General features: G+C 37.6%; 1 non-coding gene across 1 annotated transcript; it reads left to right on the forward strand.

Moving 5' to 3' along the window:
• The first annotated feature begins 8,033 nt into the window (after positions 1 to 8,033).
• Positions 8,034 to 8,165, forward strand: LOC137225633 (small nucleolar RNA SNORA11). The gene has a single exon (XR_010943943.1). It is a non-coding gene; the product is annotated as a small nucleolar RNA SNORA11 (small nucleolar RNA).
• The last annotated feature ends 2,926 nt before the right edge of the window (positions 8,166 to 11,091 follow it).

Here is an 11,091-nt window from a genome sequence, read left to right on the forward strand (position 1 = left end):
TACAGTGATGTATAAAACTGGAGCAATGTTATATATTAAACATGGCGTCAAAGTTCTATGGTAAAGAACTGGGCTAGCTGAGAATTCCAGCTAGATTTTCATGGGACTGGGAGTACAGCAGGTGATCTGAGCTTCAGTATTGCAAACTTAGATTCTTCGATCAGTCACACATGGCAATCAGGCTCTTGAACTCAGGTTAACCAAATTCCCACCGAGAAGACTATCAGCATACCCTGCAGCAACTAGCACAGGTTACTGGCATGAACAGAGCCTGAATAAGGAGAAGGACAGCCAGGTGGTTTCCAAGGTGCCAATGATAAAGGCTTACAAAACCATCGCTGGAATTATATCAGTATTGAAAGAATTGTTTTTATCCATACTCCTCTCAGAGAGACTAGTCTTTAACGACAGCCACCCAATGAACCATGTCCTCAGCATTCATGATCTTGTGTATTCATCCACCCTCTCTTTAGATCTGGGCTGGGTCTGTGACTCACTTTTTACTAATAGAAAGAGGTGGAAATAATCTTGGGTGACTTCAGGGACCTGGTCAGAAGAAGTTTTCCTCTTTCTATCTTCTTCTCTCGGAACATTCATTCTAGGGAAGTCATCAACTATGTAAAAAGTCCATCTACCCAACTGTAGAGACCCCATAGAGGGGCTTTACACCAGCTGTTAAGGCAGCTGGCATGTCTTGGACCCTCTAGAACAGACGAGCTACTAGCTGAATGCCACCAAGGGACTCCAGTCAAGAATCAGCCCACCCAGGGATTTCCCTGGTGGTCCAGTGGTAAAGAATCCACCTCCCAATGCAGGGGACAAGGGTTCGATCCCTGGTTGGGGAACTAGGATCCCACATGCTGCAGGGCAACTAAGCCCTCGCGCCACAACTAATGAGCCCACACACCACAACTAGAGAGAAGCCCTAGTTGTGTGCCTCAACAAAAGATCCCACATGCCTCAACGAAAATCCCGTGTGCTGAGACTAGGACCCGACACAGCCAAATAAATAAGTAAATATTAAGAAAACAAAAAAGGAATCAACCCACCCAATCCTGCCTAAATTCCTGACTCACAAAAATCATGAAAAAATAAAATGGTCATTGTTTTAAGTTTTGAGGTAGATTGTTATACAGCAACAGCTAACCAGAAAAATAGTGTGTGTGGTCAGTGATAAGAATAATTTAATAAACCCCTTGAGTAGAGGGAATATCCCTATGAGGCATAATCAAATGGCCACTGAGAACCATTAAACCAACTTCTGATGAAAAGGTCTGGGTGCAGGTACCTACAGGCAGGGCAGTAGAAGAGAGGAAACATTGCCACCAGAAGCCTTTATCCATCTTTCTTTCACAGCACAAAGTGCCCTCATGTGTGGGTCTAACCTGGTGCATCTCCAGTCAGGAGACCCATGCAGAAGAAAAAGATCAGACTGATGTCTTCTAAAACAGTATCTTCCGAACCAAATGATACTACATACTAACAAGCTGATGTGTGTTGTTCTTCGGATTAGCACAGGAGAGCAGATATCTTTATTGGAATAATTCTTCCATTTTGTCATTTGAGGTCAAAACCAGATGTTTGAGATGAGAACTAGATCTTTGAAATTCCCAGAAGGACAAAATTCCGACTGATCTCTAACAAGAGATTATATTGGGTATTCCTAATTGGTTTAGGATGGAAATACTAAGAAATGGCTATTGATTGCCTTGTTTCCAAAAGCTGTATGAACTTTCATTCTCAATACAGGAAAAATAACATGATCGCAATGTGATTGGCCATCATCCTCTAAGATTTCAAGGAGCAAGGAGATTTTATGATTTTCTAAGTCCCCTCCAAGACATCCTTCATCAAAACTAGTTACGTTTAGATTTTTTTTTTTCTTACTTACGGATCCAGTGTGTAGAAAGCTTCTTAGTATGTAGTATCATTTGGTTTGGAAAATACTGTTTTAGAAGACATATAAGTAGAAAACTTCATTGAATCTTTGGTATAATTCACAAGGCAGTAATACTTAACAATAACCAACTTTTAAGGGATGTCCATTTATGGCAAGCACTATGCTAAATAAGTCTTGTACGTGTCAAAAGAGTGCTATAAGGTAGGTATTATTATAATTTACAGTTTATGTCTTAGAACGCTAACATTTAGAAATCTTTAATTATTCACTCAAAGTTAAATACAAGTGCCTGACTGCCAAGTCTTTGTTCTTAAAATGCTGTACTGCAAGAGGGAAGAGATATGGGAACATATGTATATGTATAACTGATTCACTTTGTTATAAAGCAGAAACTAACACACCATTGTAAGCAATCGTACCCCAATAAAGATGTTAAAAAAAAAAATGCTGTACTATGCATCATTACAATAAGGCAAGTCCTCCCTCGCTGCAAGAGTTTATCAAGATAAACTTTGGCCCCTAAAAAGACGGATTTTTTTTCAGTTTAGAAAAACCCTATCTCAGTCCTCAAAATATGAAAGATAAAACGTATTTGTATGAATTATTTATTATCAACACTGGAAACTATGGAAATATTAATAGATTACCAACACATAATATCATATATAGTTGAAAAAGAATTTCTGTTGATCAAAACCACAAAAGAGTTCACCCTCAGGAAAGCGTTTAACCGAACTACTGATACTATACTCTCGGGATAAATAAAGAAAAACAGTAAAATCTTGAAAAACACCCATTTCAATAACATACGTGATTCTGACAGGATTCTCTTCATTTATTTGGCCTGTGGTATTGATAACATGCCCACAAAAAAAGGAAAAATAGCTATGGCTGAAAATATGGATCTTATTTAAACACTCATAAAAATTCCTATTTCCACACCCAGTATCCTGGGTGTTTTGTTTTTATTTTTTGGTGGCCAAACAACATAAATTTACTTCATGTGACAACTGGTAAAGTTGGGCATTTCCATTTAAAAGGGTGTTGAGCTAGCCTCTTTGCCTTCCAACTAACTATCTTCGAAGTTAGAAAAGCTTACAACCATGATGAAAATGAATACAACTGATGGAAGGCCAGCGTCTGGAAGGAGTTCCTAACTATAAAGCTACGGAACTGGATGGAGAAAAACCAGAGTGTGAGCAACTGATGCTTTGCCCCATGGGGTAGAGCATCCCTTCCTGCTTAAAAGGGTGGAAAGAACGGAGTAAATACTTCATCCCTTTTCCACTTTCCCCAGCTGGACCTGGTGCAATAAGGAAAATGAGCAGCACTGTCCTACATGATTCTGCCTTTCAGGGTTTCCAAAGGAAGAACTTTTGATTTTTTACAACCGTACTGAAACTGTAGCTGCCAGAACATGGTAGGACTGGGGACTAGGAAGGTGTTCAGCTGGGGGAGGGTTGTAGCTGGGCGGTGCCTTTTACCTCTAGTCCTAAGAAACAAAGAGTACAGGAGGGAAAGCCTGGTAGGCTGTGGACTGAATTGTGTTCCCCCAAATTCATATGTTGAAGCCCCAGCCTCCACTGTGATTAATTTTGAAGACAGGGCTTTTATGGAGGTAATTCAGTTGAAATGAGGTCATAAGAGTGGAGCTGTGATCCCAAAGGATTAGTGTCCTTATAAGAAGAGACACTGGAGAGCTTTCTCTCTCTTCCCTTCCCCCTCCATCCCTTACTCCCTCCCCTTCTCTCCCTCCCCACCATGTGAGGACACAGTGAGAAGGCAGCTGTGTGCAAGCCAGGAAGAGAGCTTTAACCAGAAATCCAATCAGCTGGCCCTCCATCTTGGACTTGTAGCCTCCCCAAAACTGTAAGAAAATAAGTTTTTGTTGTTTAAGCCACACAGTCTATGGCATTTTGTTTTGGCAGCTCAAGGTGACTAAGGCGCGCTATACAGAGGGAGTCATCTCGTCGTGTGTTTATCACTTTAGCCCTACAACGAATTGGGCAGTGATGGCAAGAACAGACTCCAGATCAGTGCCCTAAGTGATCCCTGGTATGCAAAGAATTATGAAAATTTAGCAAATAACATTAAAGAGTACCACAACACATAAGGAAAACAGTCATGTTCATGAGTAGAAGATGTGATATTGTCAAGATGCTAGTTTGAGGCATTCCAGAAAAGAAACAACAAGATTTTCTGTAGCTCAACAAGTTTTTTCTAAAACTTATATGGCAGAACAAAGGACCAAGGTACTCACAAAGAACACTCAGGAGGAAAAAAAACTCTTAGGAAGACTTGCTGTACATGATATTAAGACTCGGTATAAAACTAATAAGTAAGACCAATGTATTTGGTGCAAAGATAGACAAATAGAACTGCATAGGGATCCCAGAACCAGTACAACATGTATGTGGAAACTTGTTATTTAACAGAGCTGACATTTCAGATCAGTGGGGAAAAAATAGATGGTTGACTCTGTGGAGAAAAGGTGAAGTTAGATCCCTATCTCACACCATGTATAAAAATCAATTCCAGGTGGATTAATGATTTATACATAAAAGGCAAAATTTCAAAACTTTTAGAACCAATATAGGACAGTACCTTTATGACATCAAGATTAATAAAGTAGAATGCAAATCAAATGAAAGCCTAAGTAGCAATGTTAATATCAGACAAAAAAAAGATCAAGGCATAAAAGATAAAGAGCAAAAATATATGCTAGAAAATGGAAAAGCATGAACATATGCACCTAAGAATATAGACTCAAAAAATGTAGAGGAATAACTGAGAGAAAGAAAGTGAAAAATAGATACATCAACAATTGGAATTGAAGATTTCAACATGTTTCTCTCAGAACCAAATAAATTAAACGTAGCAAAAATAGGGGGAAAATAGCTATCAAAACTAATGTATAGATCTATATGAAAGTTGACACCCAAGAAAGAGAGAAAACAGATTTCTTATAATAGAGAACACTCACAAAAATTAATTATGTAGAGCAACACAATGAAAACCTCAATAAATTTTTAAAAATTAATTTCAGGACATGGAGGGGATGAGTGAAATAGGTGAGAGAGATTAAGAGGTACACACTCCCAGTTACAAAATAAATGAGTCACAGGTATGAAACATATAGCATGGGGAATATAGTCAATAGCATTGTAATAACTTTGGTGACAGACGGTAACCAGGCATATCATGGTGATCATTTTGTAATGGATAGAAATACTGAATCACTGTATTCTACACCTGAAACTAACGTAGTGTTTTAGGTTAATTATACTTCAACAACAACAACAAAAAATGGAAACTATGTGAGTTCATGGATGTGTCAATTAACTTGATTGTAGTAATCATTTCACAGTATATACATATATTAAATCATCATGTTGGACACCTTTAAAAATCACATTGTACAGCTAAGTATACACAATTTTTATTTGTCAATAACACCTCATTAAAGCTAGAAAAAAATTAAATTTAAAAAATTAATACCAAATCTATTATATTATCTGAACATTAGGAAGAAATTGGAGAACAATAACAAAACAATAAATTTAAAAGCTGCCTATGTATAGAAACTAAATAACTTGCCACTAACCAGCCCCTCCACCAAAGGAAAAAAATCATAAGGGAAGTCTAAAATCACTAAGAGGTGGAAAACTATGTAAACATTTTATCAAAAATTTTAGGTCAGGGCTAAAGTGATATGCAGTAGGAAATTTATAGCTGTTAAATGAATACAGCAGAAAGCAGAAAATATTTTTTAAAATTAACAGTGAAGGAAGTTGGGAAAACAGCAATAAAGAAAATCCAATGAAACTAGAAGGAAGGCAATAATAAAAACAAGTAAAATAATTAAAGAAATAAAAAACACGGAAACAATCATGAAGATTAATAAAATCAAAAGCTGTTATTCTGAAAAGATTAATAAGGTAGCATGCTGACAAGAAAATTAAATATCCCATTCACTTATGAACATGGATCCAAAGTTAATTAAACAGATGACAGAACAAAACCTTCTAGCTAATGTCATCAACAATATTGTTTTTTAAAAAAGTCATGAATAAGTAGGGTTTATCCCGGTAATGCAAGAAAGTTTTGATATCAGGAAATCTATCAGTGCAACCTACCATGGTAAGGAATTAAAGAAGGAAAACGGTATGATTACTTCAACAGATGCCGAAAAAGTAATGGTAAATGTTTATCATTATTTTTTTATTAAAACACCCGGAAAACTAGAAATAGAGTGAAGCTTCCTAAATTTATAAATATCTGTATATCTAAAAAAACAGTAACAAACAATATACCAAAATGGAAAAACCATAGACACATTCCAATAAAGACTGTAATCCGGAAAAGAATGCTGCCACCACGACCATCAAACATAGGACTTAAAGTCTTGTCCAATGGTATATGCAAAGCAAAAGAAATAAGAGGTGTAAGCATTATTTCCCAGACATGATTATTTCCATTGAACACACAGAAGAATCAATAAACCTTTAAATTAATGACAGAGTACAGCCAGATTGGTATACAGTTATTCCTCTAACCCTTGTGCACTGTTGGTGGGAATGTAAACTGGTGCAGCCACTGTGGACAACAGTATGGAGGTGTCTCAGAAAACTACAAATAGAGCTACCATAGGATCCAGCAATCCACTCCTGGGTATACATCTGAAAGAAACAAAAACACTAACTGAAAAAGATACATGCATCCCCAGTGTTCACAGCAGCACTATTTACAGCAGCCAAGACATGGAAACAACCTAACTGTCCATCAACAGAGGAATGGATAAAGAAGATGTGGTACATGTATACAGTGGAATACTTACTCAGCCATAAAAAAGAACAAAATAATGTCATTTGCAGCAATATGGATGGACTTAGAGGGCATTATGCTAAGTGAAATAAGAGACAGAGAAAGATAAATACTGTATGATATCACTTGTATGTGGAATCTAAAAAAATTCCACAAACTAGTGAATATAACAAAAAAGAAGCAGATTCACAGATATAGAGAACAAACTAGTGTTACCGGGGGAAGGGGCAACAAAGGGGGGTGAGGGGGAGGTACAAACTGTTGGGTGTAAGATAGGCTATAATGATGTTGTACAACATGGGGAACATAGCCAACGTTTTGTAATAACTGTAAAGGGAAAGTAACGTTTAAAAATTGTATAAAACATTTAAAAATTAGATTAAAAACTCATTCCTCTACACCAGCAATACCAAATAGATGATAAGATATAGACTACAGATAAGAAGGTATAGACTACAGACAATATAAGGAAAAATATGACATGGCTCAAAATAGCAATTAAAAATGTAAAGTATGTATCAGGATCAAACGGGGAGATAAACGATTTTTACCTTTTCAAATGGAGAAAATGAAAGTGGTGGATTAGTTTCAAAAGTGACGGAAGAGCTGAACAGCAAGATAGTACAGTGAGCAACTCAGACACCAGCGTCAGAAAGAACCCACTCCCACTGCTGAGTGGGGAAGGGGCGTATCACCAGGCAGCAGCTGGGACCAGGGGCGCCAAGGGGAACTGCAGCCTGAAAGAGGCAGAGGGAATCACTGTGGCTTCTTTCTCCCTCTTGTCCCCCAATCTCCCAGCTCTGCTTCCAGCCCCTCATGCATCTGAGTAGGAGCCAGCAGTCGCGGAGCGGGGAAAGCAGGTCTCATCTCCGCACTGCAGCTCCTTTCTGGTGGAACCACTTCACAGCTCTTGCCTCTGTGTTCACTGACAGCTTCCTGCATCACTTGGAAGTACAGTCTTCCAGCTCTTGCTAGGATCTCAATCCTCCCCATCTCTTTTTTGTTTTCCTTAACCCTGCCCACAAAACTGTAAAAAGAATCTTCGCTAAACTTTTCAGTCCTCTGAGGGGCCATTTGTTTCCTGAATTAGAAATGCTAAGTAGGAAATGTTAACTAACACATAGTACACTAATAAATCAGAGATTCCTCACACTCTGCTCCTAAACCGTATTTTCCTCCAGAATCACCTTCCGCTGTCAGGGGGAAAAAAAAAAAAAAAAAAAATTCAGACCCTAGAAGAACAATGAGAGGATTCTTTCCTAAAATTTGAAATAAGATTTAATTTAGTCCATTAAAAATGCAACTCTCTGGGGTGTGCTCAGAGCAGGGGGCCTGAAGAAATATGGCTGTTCTGTTTACAACACACCAGACAGGAATCTGGGTTCATTGTGATAAGGGGCACAAAATTTGTGGCCTTCCTATGAACAAATACCCGACATGTGTCCCCTGAACTTCCACGTGGCTGCTGGGCAGGACCAGTGGGACAGGGCTCAATATTGGAAGGAAAACTACAGTATTCAGTGGGGGAGTTTGCCACCTAGAGCCTGTCCGGTCCATGCGTGGGTAGGCCATGGGTGGTCTTATAGACATAAAGACTTCAAACCTCTCTTTTCAAGGAAAAGAAAAAGAAAAAGAAAAAGAAAAATAGATTGTATATGCCAATCTGGAAAAGGCAAAATTATGGAGACAACAAAAAGATCAGTGGCTGTCAAGAGTTTGGGGGGTGAGGGGAGATGAATACACAGAGGACAGAAGTTTTTATGAGCAGTGAAAATACTTTGCATGACATTATAGTGATGGATGTATGTCATCCTACTTCTGTCCAAACCCACAGAATGTGCAACAGGATTCACTTCACTAAAGTGAGCCCTAAGGTGAACTGCGAACTTTGGTGATTATGTGTCAATGCAGTTCATCCTTGGTTTAAAAAAAAAAAAAAAAGGTACCACTCTGTTGATAATGGGTATGCATGTGAGGGGAGGGGGTATATAGGGAATTTCTGTATCTTCCTGTCAATTTTGTTATAAACCTGAAACTGCGTAAAAAAAAAAAAAAAAAAACAAAAAAAATTAACACTCAGGGTAGAAGTTATTCGCAAAACTTTCGTTTCATTTTTATATATGTATACATGTTATATATGTGTGTGTTTGTTGTACTGTGATATAAAGTGTATTTTTTAGATCAAAAAAGTTTGCAGGCCACTGTAGTTAAGTTATACTGGCTAATAAAAGCACAAATTAACCTGAAAATAAAAAATGCAACTTTCTTTTCAAAACTTCTTCCTCCAGTTAGGAAAGTACTTCAACAGCAGTTTGACATTTGTGTTTCCTTAAGCAGCATTGAAAGGGTGAAGAGCTTTAAAAAACAACCAAAAAATAAATAAAATTGTAAAAGTCCTCTGTAGGACACACTGCACCAAGTGCTTCCAATCACTGGTCTCCAATGACCGTCAAACAAAAATTCTGTTTAATTTCTTTCACTGTTTTTCTCTTTTTTAATCTTCTTGACTTTGAATTTTTAAAAATGAATAATTTAGAGAAGGCTGAAGCTGTCATCAGTAAATTTTATTGTTCCTTCTTTAGATAGCTATACTACGGGGCATAAGTGCATTCATCATAGATATTTTCATTCATTACAGATATTCTCAATTTCTGAACAAATTCCTTGAAAAGAGTGAAAAGAGTTATGTGTCAATTTCATAGAAGATATTGTGAATTAAATCATTTCTGTATGCAGGGAAAAATCCAAATCTACCAATATTAATGCTACGTGTCACTTTTAGTATTAAAGTTTTACTCCTACTCTTGAAATACTTCCATCTGTACTCTCAAGACCCTGCTACCAACCCAAACAGGTCCCTTGTCTAAATTGTTTTTTCTACCTGTGTCATTGACTCGTATCTTGATTGTCAATTTAGATAAAATTAAATTGATTTTATAGAGTTTGGTGGTATATGTTCAGGCTACTTCCGGTAGAAATTTTACTATATACCTCCTTGGTGAAAGTTCAAGCCACTTAGGTCATAAAATGGACAAAAAAAGTCTCTGGATCCCTTGTGAGTCTCTTTATTTCCTTAAGGGAATACTCTCAAAGGCCTTTTTCAGTCAAAAAAAAAAGCTGATGATTAATTTTTTTAAAAAACTAACGCAATATCTTCATTCTATGTTGTAAAATGTCTAAATTCAGAGTCACTTTCTTCATCACAAGCTGTATGTTCATCATAGAGTTTGATTTGTACATATATGAGTAGCTACTGGATAGAGCTGAATTTTTTTTTTTAAATCTGTGATAGAATAATTCAACCTTGCAAGTTACTCTCTATCATTACGAAGAAGAACTTCACCCAAGATTTTTCCTTATGATGTTTCATTACTTTTCCTCCAAGAAGGACAATAATTCAATTTCTGACTTGAGAGATTCCAAGTAACTCCTTCAACTGTCTATGCTATTTACAGAGTAGAGGAAGAATTTAAGGTCATTTTCCATTTTCTAGAAATGTGTTGTTTTTGTGTGCGTGTTAAAAATATCCTATTAAACACTCTGAGAAGACAGAGAAGCTAATGTTTCAGACAAGGTGTCCCTTTGAAGGGTGCCGCATCCGTTGATGTTTTCAAGGGCACTATGGCCTCACAGTCAGGAATCACACCTACAGTAAAATCTTACAGACCTGGCCCCATCTGTATAAGAAACCTGACTTTTTTTTTTTTTTTTTTTTTGCGGTACGTGGGCCTCTCACTGTTGTGGCCTCTCCCGTTGTGGAGCACAGGCTCAGCGGCCATGGCTCACGGGGCCAGCAGTTCCACGGCATGTGGGATCCTCCCGGACTGGGGCACGAACCCGCGTCCCCTGCATCAGCAGGCGGACTCTCAACCACTGCGCCACCAGGGAAGCCCCAGAAACCTGACTTTTTTTTCTTACTTGATTATGTTATTTCCGGCAAATACTCATATATTGTAGAAAATTACTTTACACAATTGGACTTTAAGTATATCTGTAATATATAATATTCACTTCAAAAAGCTATCGCCTGGTGTTTCTCAACACAAAGATCAGCGAGTATAATTTTTTATCTACCATACTTCAGCAAATGTTTAAATACGTATCTAAGTTCAAGGTCATAGGCTTCTGTGGCTAATAATCAAGTCACAAGTTGGGATGAGAGAAGTGTTCCCATCTGCTTCGTTCACTCCCAAGGTCATTGTGAGGAGCTCAGGGAAAAGCTGAGTCTGTTACAGATCTTAGTAATTTTGGGTGGGGCATAATTTTCATCACCCCAAAAAAAAAGGTTAGGAAAAGAAGCGTAGAAAAATAAATATAAATGATAACAGAAACAATGCCCTTAAACTCAAGAACATTTTAAACTTCCA

The sequence above is a fragment of the Pseudorca crassidens genome, chromosome 5 (assembly GCF_039906515.1).
Source record: "Pseudorca crassidens isolate mPseCra1 chromosome 5, mPseCra1.hap1, whole genome shotgun sequence".
NCBI classification, from domain to species: Eukaryota; Metazoa; Chordata; class Mammalia; order Artiodactyla; family Delphinidae; genus Pseudorca; species Pseudorca crassidens.